This window comes from Myxocyprinus asiaticus, chromosome 2 (assembly GCF_019703515.2).
Source record: "Myxocyprinus asiaticus isolate MX2 ecotype Aquarium Trade chromosome 2, UBuf_Myxa_2, whole genome shotgun sequence".
Taxonomy (NCBI): Eukaryota; Metazoa; Chordata; class Actinopteri; order Cypriniformes; family Catostomidae; genus Myxocyprinus; species Myxocyprinus asiaticus.
Genome location: NC_059345.1, coordinates 54,069,700 through 54,083,922, shown reverse-complemented (window position 1 = coordinate 54,083,922; position 14,223 = coordinate 54,069,700). Strand labels below are relative to the sequence as shown.

The 14,223-nt window shown below is 36.7% G+C and overlaps 1 protein-coding gene across 5 annotated transcripts in view; it reads left to right on the top strand.

Moving 5' to 3' along the window:
- Positions 1 to 14,223, top strand: part of LOC127452271 (protocadherin-7-like) — a 173,952-nt gene that overhangs the window by 50,162 nt on the left and 109,567 nt on the right. The window lies entirely within an intron of this gene.

The window sequence follows — 14,223 nt, the reverse complement described above, 5'->3', positions numbered from 1 at the left end:
TATTACAGTGTTATGTCATCATGGCAACTAAGTTGTAAAATCGGATATAGCTTTTCACTGAAAAGATAAGTGATTTTATCATGCTAAAATAATGTTAACATGGATATTGTTAACATTTTGTGGCTATACTTTTAAAACAGTGAGCATTTTCATGTTAAATGATTGGCTCCATTCACTTCCATTGTAAGTGTCTCACAGTAACCCAGATTTTTTTTTTTTTTTTTTTTTTTTGTGGTAATCTACATTGTGCTTCAAATGCCGTTGATTGTGCTTAACTTGTATTGCATCCGGAATATTCCTTAAATCACAATTATTTTATACTTTTGACACCCACAGTTTTAAACCATAAGAAATAAAAAAGAAAACTGCACATAGCTTACATATTGTATATATATATATATATATATATATATATATATATATATATATATATATATATATATATAGAACCTTTAGCTGTCACCATAAATTTGCTCCTTAGTGGTTGTAAGGCCATATTTTCTGTAATGCCGTTTTGGAACAATATTTGTTGTGAAAAGCGCTATACAAACACATATGAATTTTATTAAAAATGTTTAAATCTTCGTGTTTATTCATTAAATATTATCTAATAGTGAAAATATGCTAACTTGTTGTCATTATAATATCACGCTTACTATTTTACTCACACAGTAAGAAAAAAGCTCTTTATACATGGAAAAGTAAAGCTGCCTTTATATTTTAGGCAAGGGGGTCCTTCTCAAGAGTATCATCATACCTGGGGGTCCTTGACATCAACAAGTTTGAAAACCCCTGTTGTATATGATACTGCAAGTGGCACAATGACCTGGGCTGCATTTCCCAAAGCATCGTAAGCTTACGTTGATCGTAGGGGCGATTGGCGCCAATGGTTTCTACACTTTACTTAGGCTTACAGTGCTTTTGGGAAATGCCCTGCACAGTTTATCACAAATATATAATGGATGAAACAGCTTAATAATTCCATTGTACAAAAATATCGGGTACATTTTCTAAATGCAATAGCACAAAGTAAAGACAATCCTCCTATTTTGCTTTTTCTTATTATTACTATCTCTCATATTTTTCCACCTTTTCTCATCCCTATCATCTCTCACTTGTTTTCACCATTTCCCTCCCTCTTGCCCTCTATGTTTTTTAGTAGTCGATAATGAGAATTGCTCTGTTGGCTGAATAGATTAGTCCTTTCTCCCTCAGGGTGCAGGGTTGTTTGTTTGAAAGCACTGGGGTGTCAAGTCAAACAGCTATGCTACACACACAACATCCTTTTAGCTTATATCTCATTTAATATCTTAAGTAATTCTCTTAAACAGATTCAGTTTTCTTTCTCAAAGATTGTGCCACTGGTTGTAGTCATGAGCACACTGCAGAAGCTTTGAAAAAAATGTTGCATGAAGCTTATTGTAATGTTTGGGGTCAGCTCAATCAATACCTACACACACATGCACACACACAAACACACACATATCATTTTCCAATCGATTGCATTAATAGGGGTATCTAGCCTCTCTGCCTCCTCCCAGAGAGGCTTGGCTTTCTCCAGCTCATGCTTTATTAAAGAGCAGGGCCGTCGGAGCGTGGGTAATGATGGACCTGAGTAACGGGCCCTCACTGGAGGGGGGCCCACAGAAAGGCTTCATTGATATTCCATTATATTATAATTTGTTATATAAATACAATAATAACATGCTATTGTTTGAAATAAAAGTTGGCAAGGGTCTGTTTTCCACCTGTTAAAATGTCCCCTATAATCTGCCTTGTCTCCTCCCATGTTAGCGACACCCACCCCCCTCATCAAAAGCGAAAGTGGTCTGGTCCATCAGTCAGTGTGCGGTCCAAACTGAGTACACGTCATGATGTACATTGCTTCAATCCGTTAATGTATCTACAGAAATTAATCCAAAATCGGAAAGAAAAAAGAGTGGAGAAAGAGCAGGAGGTAGAAGACAATTTTTTTTAACAGTTTTTTTACAGAAGAAAAGAGAGTCATACCTCTCAATGTAGCTACTTTGTGAATATTAGTTTAATATGGATGTAAAAGTGGTCCAAAATTAACAGAACAGAAGGGAACTATTCACCAGGGGGTAGGTAACATTATTAGCAAATACATGATTACATGTTTTTTATTAAATAGTGAACAACAATCAGATGCTTGCTTATTAAAGTGACATGCACAATTCAGATCAAACTGTCAACATCTGCCGCTACTCACACATCTACTGAATAAACATATTTTACTTAAGTACAGAATTTACCATCAGCTATTCATCTATGATGCCTAAATGTTATAACTCTTCAGAACTCCATGGGATACGTGTTAAATTTTCTTCACTTTAAACCACTAAATAATATGTGAGGAACAAAATCAACTGTAGTTGTGCTCAGATGTCGTTATCTATTTAAAGAGACAGTACCGATTTAGCATGTGTTCTGATTATCGATGTAAATCATTGTAAATAGAACAATCTATGCATGTAAACAATAAACGTAACAAATATATGTATGCAAAATAATAAATGCAGTTTCAAGGCATTTATTGATGGAATATAATGAGTTTGACCATTTTTCAAAAGCTAATATAATGAATATATATATATATATATATATATATATATATATATATATATATATATATATATATATATATATATATATATATATATATATATATATTTATAATGTATTGCTTTATTAAAATAATATTTGTGTCTGAAAATAAATTGTTGTGACTTACTTATGAATAAGCACTGTTAAATATCCATCTAAAATGTTTATACTGGATATTATCCCCACCACAAACCCAAATTGTTCTGTACCCGGGGCCCAAAATTGGTGCTACGCCCCTGTTAAGGAGCAATAATTATATTATTTTTGTTCCCTATCTTGTTTGCTAGATTGTTTTTCAGTCCCTCTTTTTTCTCTTTTTGCATGCAAAACATCCTTCTGATTATCTGTTTCGTATTTTCCAATGACAAGCAATGATCAAAGATAAAAAAGGGACATAAGTGAGTGCCGGCTTGATCAGTGATATTGGAGCCACACGCACAAGCACACATACAGTGTTTTCAGATACACTGACTGGCCCAAAAAAATAATAAATAAATAAATAAAATCGCATACATTAATATTTTGTTGGACCGCATTTGGCATTGATTACGACATACATTCGGCGTGGCATTGTTTCGACAACCTTATGTAATATCACAACATTTATTTCCATCCAGAGTTGCATTAATTTTTGTCAAACCACCCAATAAAGTCTTCTCCTGCACATCCCAAAGGCTTTCAATGGGGTTAAGGTCAGGACTCTGTGGTGGCCAATTCATGTGTGAAAATGATTCCTCATGCTTCCTGAACCACTCTTTCACAATTTGAGCCTGATGAATCTTGGCATTGTCGTCCTGGAATATGCCCGTGCCGTCAGGGAAGAAAAAATCCATTGATGGGATAACCTAGTCATTCAGTACATTCAGGTAGTCAGCTGGCTTCATTTTATTGCTGCATAATGTTTCTGAGCCTAGACCTGACCAATTGAAGCAACCCCAGATCATAACACTGCCTCCAGAGGCTTGTACAGTGGGCACTATGCATGACGGGTGCATTGCTTTATGCGCTTCCCTTCTTACCCTGACGTGCCCATCACATTGGAATAGGGTAAATCTGGACTCATCAGACCACATGACCTTTTTCCATTGCTCTACTGTCCAATGTTTATGCTTCCTAGCCAATTAATTTTTTTTTTTTTTTTTTAACAAGTGGCTTTTTTGTTGCCACACTGCTGTTTAGTCCCAATCCTGTAAGTTCTTATTGCATCTTACTTTCACTCATTCATCATTCATCATTCAAGATTGTTTTTTGACCACATTTCTTCCGTGAAGCTGATGGTTCAACACTATCCTTCCAGGTTTTAATAACGCGTTGGACAGCTAACCCAATTCCAGTGATTTCAGCAATCTCCTTGCAAACGCTAGCCCAGAGCACACATAAAATAACCCCAAACCAGGCTGCTATGGTTTGTGTCACTGAGGGTTTTCTTGTTGTTTTCTTTGATTGATGCAGGCCAATAATTTGTCCCTTCTGAAACACAGTAACATCTTTTCCATGACTATGGGATACGTCTTTTGGCATGGTTGTTTAAAAAAATCAGAAGCTGCACACTGCATCAGTTAGGGTTAAAAGAATTGTTGCCAGCTGAAACATATAGATCACTGCAATAATGAGCCAATCATAGGCTATTAAGTATCTGCTTATTTAAATCCAAACTCTGTCTTTTTTTTTTTGTTTTGTTTTTTGGCCTGGTAGTGTACTTTCATATCAATCATAAAAATGGGAGAAAGATACAAATAATTAACAGCATGACACAAAATAAATCTATTTTCCCCACCTTTCTCCAGCATGCAGTGCTATGCCACATTTGAGATAAAATGACTCTCTCGGAAATTACCACAACAAAATGCATTGTTTCTGGCATGCAACCTTATGTTTAATAGTTATTTTATAATAAATTATTCTGTTAATACAAATTCTCCACTTTCGTTCGACTTACCTTTCCAATTTAATTTTCAGTCTGAATCATAACCAGCATTTCAGTGCTAGATTTCACTCATTTTAGTATAGCCTCAATGACACAAACCATGGCAGCCTGGTTTGGGGTTATTTTATATGTGCTCTGGGCAAGCGTTTGCTGCGATTAAATCTACTGTTTCTTCTGCCTGCCATACACTGATAAACAGAGTGTCAAGGAGAGTCAGTGAAGATAAACCCAATCCAAATTCTTCTGACCGCACACACACACACATGCTCACAAACTCTGAGCGTTTTCATATAGAGGCGGTGTTTGACAATTACATCATTTTAGAAAATTTACATTGTGTGAGCGCATATTTGCCATTATGTCTTTTGTTTATTATGCAGTGATTAAGTGTGCAAACTTGAGTTTGGAAATTAGTGTTTGTTCATGTCAGTTTGTTGATGGTCGTGTTTGACGTATCAGTAATGACAGAGAAAAATGCATAGAATATTTTGTGTGTGCAGGTGAAGCATTGGTGTTTTTCTTAGGTCCATGTGCTATACAGAGCTAATGAAACAAGGATTGAGATAAAGGAGAGGGTAAGAGACAGAGAGGCAACTGGTTATAGCTCACTTGCAGTCTCTAGAATCAAAGCAGCAGTCTCCATATATTAAAATGAACGGGAAGCGAGAGAGAACAGGGTAAAAGAGTAAGCCATGTTTGTGTATGAAATGAGGGGTTTCAGTCTCTGCATGGCTTTCAAATGACATCCTAAGTTGACCCAGCTTTGGGTGCTGTTTTTTTAATGAAGGCTGGAAATGGAAAGGATTTAAATTGTGCATTTTAAGAAATAGTACATCCAAAAAATCATTAACTCACCCTCAGGTTGTTCCAAAACTGTATAACTTTATTTCTTCTGTAGAACGCAATAGCCTCAGTCACCATTTACTTTCATTGCATCTTTTTTTATATATACAATGAAAGTGAATGCTGACTGAAGCTAACACTCAGTCTAACATGTTCTTTTGTGTTCCAAGAAAGAAAGAAAAACATGGGGGTGTGTAAATTAAGACATCATTTTCATTTAATTCATTATTTATCACTTTAAGCAAGTATCAGATCAGTCAAAATCAGCAAAAAAGATCCTATTTTTGTTGCAAGGCAGTCATTGCTAAACAATTTCTGCAGTACTAGCATCACCAAATAAAACTGCAAAAATAATGATTGTTTTCAAACAAGATTTCCAAAACACTCCCCTCGTATTCCATTGGTCGTATAACAGATAGTCCCGCCCAAAATGCCACTGGTTGAGCCAATGTTGCTGTCTTGGGCTGGTTTGTATGTTCAATCAAAAAGAGCAATGTTTTGATAGTGCCACAAAGCCTGTTTATATATTTTGGTGAAATCAACCCACCAATGGATTACTTTTAGATGTCTCTGCATATTAAACTTGGATAAAAGCATTTTAACGGCAAAGAAATTACCTTTAAATGTGATATTTAATGTATATTAACATACATCAGCTGTACAAAACAATCTGATCATAAAAAAGTTAACCTTTAAATGTGTTCACACTTGGCAGGTTTGGTTCGATTAAAACGAACGCTGGTGCGATTGTTCTGTTAGTGTGGTTCTTTTGAACAAGTGTGAACGCTGCCATCTGAACCTTGGTGCGCACCAAACAAGCGGACCGAGACTGCCTGAATAGTGGGTCTTGGTCCGCTTCCAAACGAACTCTGGTGCGGCTCAATTGATATATGAACGCAACATGGACCAAAGACGTCTAAACGGACCAAAAACAGGAAGTAATTTGCCTAATACTGACCTCAAGCATACCTGGTTCTTCTCATCATAGGAGCTATGTTGCCCATTACAGTTCGGTACAGGTGTCGGAACCGCCGTCAGCCGTCCTTGCAGCATATCTTCGTTTGTGTGTGCAACGGTGGAATTCCTGGCGCTGTTTTGACTCCTTTACACATTTTATCAGCTCTTCGTTTGTTCTCAGCTGGTAAAAATACCACCATATATACATAAATAAATCTAATGAGCACATTTTGCCCAGCAGCCAGCATTGTTTTGGATGTTCGGCAAGTTCCGTCACAAAATATATAACATAAAAGCTGTCCAATCAGGTTGTGACTTTTCCTGATGCCTTTTGTTTTATATCTTTAGGTTCGGTGTTAAAAATGCCAGTGCGAACGTTAAGTGAACCAAGACTAAATATATCATTTTCTTTTTTGGTCCCGACCAAGAGGACCAAGAGAACCGAACTACAAGTGTGAACACACCCTTAATGTATATTAACAAAACAATCTGATCATATTTAAGAGCCGATTGCTAGCAAAACTAGCCATCTTTTGGTGCAGTGCACAAGATAAGGAAATTCTTCCTCTTCATGTTTTTCTTATGCTCATTTTAATTCTGCTCAAAGGAAACGATGAGAGGGCAATGAAAGGTCCTCATATCCAATTAAACTTAGCTAATCCAGCAGATCTTACTGAGCACAGGCAAATGAAAGTGCACACACACATACACATACTACACTTATACGAATACACACATAAGCTACTCAAAATGTGCAAGATCAGGTAGTTACTGATGTGCTTGTCATCAGGAAGCAAAGAGTCCTGTTGTACAACGCGCGCACGTGTGTGTGTGGGTGAATGTGAGTGTGAGTGTGAGAGGTTAAAAGGGGGATTTGTCTGGGAAGAGTGGGATGTGCTCTTCGAGATGAACATTTTCTTCGTCTGTCGTTCTTTTAGTTAAGAAAAATCATACAGCTGGTCTATTACTTATTCATGGGGATTCTGCTGAGGATTTTCTCTCTCCTCATTTCTTCCATCCCTCCACCGCTCCCCCTTCTCTTTTACTCAATGCCTGCGGGTCAAGGGCTATTCCCCTTTCATACTACCCTGAAACCAGTTTCATGCTTTGTAGTGGAACTGCCGGTTGATGTCTATCTGATTTGCATTTGCTGTGGTGTTTAAACCAGCAAAGAAACCCTGTGACATCACAGTAGGTTTGTTTGGATACAGCCAGTTGAGGTTATTCAAATGCTCTGGGCTATTCTATGAACAGTGCTTTATGTACAGTGTTACGTAGTAACTAACTAAAAGTAGCAATGCAAACTTGGGCTATGTCCACATTAAAGAGATTGTAAATTCTCTCATCATTTACTCACCCTCATGCCATCCCACATGCGAATGACTTTATGTCTTCTGCTGAACACAAACAATGAATTAAAGAAGAATATCTCAGCTCTGTAGGTCCATACAGTGCAATAGTGAATAGTGAATAGTGACCAGACCTTTCAAACTCCAATTCAAAATCACATAAAGGCAGCATAAAAGTAATCCATACGACTGTAGTGGTTTAATATGTCCTTCGAAGCGATGCAGTCACTTTGGGTGGGAAACGGTTCACGATTCAGTTCATATTATTCAGTGTTGTTTGGAGCTGGAGCATTTTTTTTACTCTGTAAATCAGTAATGGGATACTTTACAGAGAACAAAATGAGTGCTGGATTTAGTGGATATTTGCTTGCAAATGCATCCTCTTCTATAATTTGTCAGCAACGAAGTAGGTCAACATTTAAACACCTGCATGTGCAAACACATGTTCCAACTCAAAAATTATGTACACATAAACAGCAAGTAGGCCTACCATGTTTTTTTTTTATTCCATATTATCACTTATTTGGCAGCCCTGGTTGTCTGGTTAACTACTTTAAATCAGGAGTACAATTTTACAATAGCTTTGTCAAAAATGCTTTTGCATGTTTGCACATGCTTTAGTCTTTTGAATTTCCAGGGATTTTAATTGAAAATCTGTTTGTGCACTCATCAGCATTTCTTTTATTGATAACACTTTACAATAAGGTTCCATTTGTTAACATTAGTTAACAACATTAGTTAACATGAACTAACAATGAACAATACTTTTACTTCATTTATTAATCTTAGTTAATGTTAATGCACTGTGAACTAACATTAAATAATAATAAACAATTTTATTAACTAACATTAACAAAGATTAATAAATGCTGTATAAAATTATACCTAATGCATTAACTAATGTTAACGAATGGAACCTTATTGTAAAGTGTTACCCTTTTATTGCTACCTGTAACCACAATGAGCCTGAGGCAATTCTGCATAGCTTTCTTAGAATTGTGACATAAACTTTGCCATCTCATCCATCATGTGGACATAAAGCAGACAGTATGAGGTATGGAGGTTGAACCAGTCCAACATCTGCTGGTCAGTGTTGCAGTTCAGTGTAATCACTGATGTTCAACAGGTACTGTAAATGTGTCAGCAACTATTTACACTTAACCTAACATGCTGATATTTGATCCGGTAATATTTTAAACAATTCTCAGTTTTATTTGATAAACAGTAACAGTAGTGTTTCACTGGGGCCGTTATGTTTAACTAAACCAGACCTGTGGTCCTGAAATGTATTTGATACAGAATTCCAAAGTAGGACACTGGCACCAGTTTTGTCATTGTTGATGTAAAATGTCATGGTACCTTGGACATTGTGCAGACAAAACAATGATAAAGAACTGAAACTGGTCAGACTTACTGGTAATGACCTGGTAATGTTCTGATCGTAGTCTGTACACTCACACGGATCACCTATATAAAAATATGTTATTGTATAGTTTTCAAGTTTGAAATAGAACTCTGCAAAATGTGGTTTATATTTAATCAGTGTGGTTTTTAAAGTGTACATATAAGAATTAAGAGCTTATTTTCTTTTATGTTCAGTCTGGTTATGATGGGTAACACTGAGATGACTGTGCTAACCCTTATTCTATGCCTCATGATAGTAATTTAAGAAGTGCAACAAAGGCTTGCTTTTAAAATGTGTGTGTGTGTGTGTGTGTGTGTGCGTGTGTGTGTGTGTGTGTGTGTGTGTGTGTGTGTGTTTGTGAAAGAAATAGAAGGTAAGTGTGTGCTTCTGAGTGAATGTCGGTGTGTTTTAAATGAGAAAGAAACCTGCTTTTCAAGTTCAAGCATGATATAACACAGGTTCAATGCTAGCCACATATCTGTTTGAACCACAAGTCAATCAAATGCTACTGTCACATTTTCATGTGCAGACAATAATATTATTTTGATATTAACTAATTTAGCATCCCAGAGGAATGCACTACCTGTGAAAACACATGCCTGTGTGCCATTCATTTCAATTATATTCTGGTATATATACTGTATATATAGGGCTGTAAATCAATGAAAACATTTTAACAAATTAATCGCACAGTTTTCTGTGATTAATCATGATTAATCATGATACATTAAAACAAATACAAAAAAATAATAATAATCATATATTTATTTTATACTTTGTCTCAAAGAACTTGCAAGAAATTGGTTAGTCATCATTTATTCTAATAATTTAAATATGTACGTTAAAATATTCAGTTTTTTTTTTTTTTTTTGGCATATAGGGTTAATTAGACACATTTGTATAGGTATAAATCTTTAATTAAAAGTATATGTACACATGCCATAAATTCAGTGGACATGCTGTAATTAAATTTCGGCTTAATTTTCTGCCGTTTTCCAGTGAACTTTGTTAATAGTAGGATTAAATGGGCAGATTCATTTCATATCAAGCTTTATTGGCAAGATAAACTTAAGTGTACATTGCAAATACATTATTAGACACTATGCATACAGATACAAACAAAACTGAACGCTAAAGTTTAATTTGCGGATGTTTTTAAATCTCAAAACAGTTATTTGTCTCTCTCGCGCGGTTTCACTTTTGACACTGGTTTAGATGACAGTGAGTGAGCGTTTTCAGGCGACGCAAAAAGATATGGCAGCTTTCCCGTATCTCTCCCACACCTGGCTCACCACTTGCAGACAGAGTCTCCATTCTCTGTACAGTAAATCTGCTCCCATGTTTATTATGCCCGGGACATTAATGAATGTCGTGCTTAATGAATAAGCGAGTGCTGCTCCACACAATCCATTTCTGTGCTATAATGTGCAATCAAGTTGAGTGTGTACCTCCTGGAAATTTATATATGCCAATTTTAGCTACAGGAAGTGAGGAAAAAACATTAGTGAAGTTTCAGGAAGTGAAAGAAAAGTATATACTGTTTGTGTGTATGTATGTATATATATATATGTATATATATATATATATATATATATATATATATATACAGTAGGTACACAAATGGTAGGCCCACTGCAGCCTCAGCTTTCTGTTCTTGGCTGACAGAAGTGGAACCCGACATGGTTTTCAGCTTTTGTAGCCCATCCGCCTCAAGTTTCGACGTGTTGTGCATTCTGAGATACTATTCTGTTCACTACAATTGTACAGTGGGGTTATCTGAGTTTTGTCGGCTCGAACCAGTCTGGCCATTCTCTGTTGACCTCTCTCATCAATAAGGCATTTCCATCCACAGAACTTACGCTGACTTGATGTTTTTTGTTTTTGGCACCATTAGAGTAAACTCTAGATACTTTTGTGCGTGAAAATCCCAGGAGATCAGCAGTTACAGAATTCTCAAACCAGCCCGTCTGGCACCAACAAACATGCCACGGCATAAGACACTTTTTTTTTTTTAAATCTTATCTAATTTCTTTCTCTCTTTTTTTCTAACTTTGTTCTGTGTTTTATCTTACTCTTCTTTTTGAGTGTTCTGTCTGTCTCTTTTCTCTGAATTATTTTTTTCTCTTCTACTTTTTCCTCTTTTTTTCTAACTCTTTCCTTCTTTGTTTCTGTCCTGTTTTTCTTTCTTTCCATCCTTCCTTTCTTCTCTTCTTGCCAGATCTCTTCTTGCCAGATCTCAACATTGGTTCAAGAAATGTTCGCATTACATTTAATAAACATCACAGACAGAACTACTTACAAAACTTAGCGCTACATTTTTGTAAAAATCTGTGGGGTCTTCTCCGAGGAGGAGTGGAAGGCAATGAAGAACTGCTGTTCATCTCCCATTGATGTCTGATTTCTGTTAAATTATTTAAATAATAATAATAATAATACAGCACAACACAGAGCAAACAACAGCAACAGCAAATGCAACCGATGCTTAACAAGAAAAAAATAAAAAATAATTGATGTGTCTGAGAAGCTTACACTGGTTTCAGTCTGTTGCAGGATCTTCTTAAATTTAGAGCCAATGTCTTTGCCTTTGACCTCGAAAATATCAAGGAAGCGTTGAGTGAATCAGTCCAGTTCTTGAAAGAATTCGGTTTGCAGTTTTTTTCCCAGATATATGACAGAACCCTGCCAGAATAAAAAAAAAAAAAAAAAAAAAAAAGTAGGACAAACCAAAATGAATCAATCATTTTGGCACTGAAATGTACAAGTTTGAATTAAACATTAATCCTAAAAAGTGGATTATGAAGTGAAGTTTAGTGTACTTTTCACTACTATGAAAATATTATTTACAAATGATGCATAGCAAATGTTCATAATGAAATAGCGTGTGCACCGGATACACAGAAGACATACCTTTTTTACTTACCTGGCTCTTTGTGAAGAGTCCTGGCCACCTTTCCAATGTTTCCTTCACTGCAGGCTCTGTGTCTTTCAATTCCTTTATACACAATGCAAACATACAGTTCAAGAGGTTAATACTTGAACAGCATGATGAACGACACGTTTTAGAATGTTCTCGGAGTGACCGCCTCACGGTTACATGTCCGTTAACAATAAAATATGGACCTATATCTGAACAAAAATAGCTTTCAAACTGTATATAAAAGCCAATGTTCAGTAAAAACCCATGTCAGTAACCTAGCTAGCAAACCACTGCTCTAAACTGACATTTAGCCAGTAATACTCTTGAGTAAAACTCATAAAATTAGCATTTCCCTTCCCCCCACAATGAGCAAATGAAATTCATTTAATTTAGGTTTTATACATGATAAAACAAGTGTAGCACTGTGGGTGCGTAGTTTATAAGTATATGTTACCAACATACCTTGTCATACTGCTCGCACACAATCTGAAGTAGGTCTCTCGTCTCCAAACACCTGTGTACTGAGCGACACTGCACGTGCGCTGACTATCCAACACATTTCCCATGTTTTTAAATGAAATGACGGGTCCCGTATTGAAGCTGGTCCAATGGCACCATGGCGAAATCATTCAAGATTGTTTATTTAACCTTGATATTCGTTGGAAATTTTGCCTACAGTGGGAAGGGGTCATCTCAAAAGTCCACACGTTGTGCTAAAACTGTGAATGGTGTGGTCGAATGTTTAAAACCAGTGTGTTAAAAGTGTGTTAAATGCACAGGCAAGCAGTCAATCAGACATGCTCTCTTGTAATTTAATAAATGCTTATTGACAGATCACTGTGACAAGGAGGAGGGCATGGCCGGGCCATGATGGAGCACTGGCGGCGCTGAATCAGCTGATCAGCGGGAGAGCGAGATAAAGGGCAGCCAGAGACGCCAGTTCGAGAGAGAGAGAGAGAGAGAGAGAGAGAGAGAGAGAGAGAGATGCATGTGGCACATGTTTGTTTATGTTGGTTTTAAGTTGAGTTTGACATTAAAACTTTACGTTCACTGTTAAGCTGGTTCTCGCCTCCTCCTTGCCCATCCTTTAAACAAACATGCAGCGCAGCCGCGTGCATCTCTCTCTCGCTGATCAGCTGATTCAGCGCCGGCTGTGCTCCATCACGGCCCGGCCACGCCCTCCTCCTCGTCACACTGACATATTTATATTTTATCGTATGCTGGAATTTCATCACTGATGCTCAATAAATAAATTAACATAAATACAATTGCAATTTTCAGTCTGAATAGAATCATTAACACCCATTGATTGTATTCAATATGCTCTTCGTATCAAATTTTTGCACCAGATATTTGCAACAGTGTAAATGAGCCTTTAGTCCAACTCGCTCAGTCTAATCAAATATAATCAACACATTTGCCAAAATCAGTTATGTTTACCAGCTTTTCTTAAGTAGGTTCAGTGATTACCTTTTACAGTGCAAGTCTCCTCACACTATGTGACTCATAGCCTCTCCATCTCATGTTACAAAATTTATTGTGGTTACCTGTTTTCCACGAACAGGTGGAACATTTTGCTTTTTTCCTAATATCTCTGTCTATATATCTATTTTCTTTCTACTTTGCCAGTGAGGCCCCTCTGTCATTTAATTGACTTAGTTGTCCTCATCCATTTAGCCATTAACCTGTCAGACTGGTTGTGTCTCTCACTGGCCCATAGAGCAGCTGACTATGAAGGGGTCTAATGGTTAGACTGAGGTTAGATTCACCCATTGAGCTACCTGCCATTTATTGTGTTTGTATTGTCTGATGTCTAGTGTGGTGAACTATGAACTAAGAGTGTAAGGGTTTGGTTGATTTAAAAATGATCCTGTCATTTGTCTCGCTCCCATCTTTCTAGGATCACATGTGTGTCTTATTTGTTTAGCTGGCACCAGGGATGCTCTCGCATCACTAATAATACGTTTGACACCCCATTGCCCTCAGGCAAGGAGCTATTGTGTGAGTGACAACATGGAAGCCACATATTTACCAGTCAAACAAATACAGTTACCCTTTTACAGATTTCCTCTTACCTGTTTTATGTTGTTTACCTGGATAAGAGAGAGTGTGACAGCTTCCTCTCAGCACATTGACTCCAAAGCCACACAAAAGTTCATTCCCAAGATTTCTATTAAAGAAAGCGAAAAGTCTTCTAAGG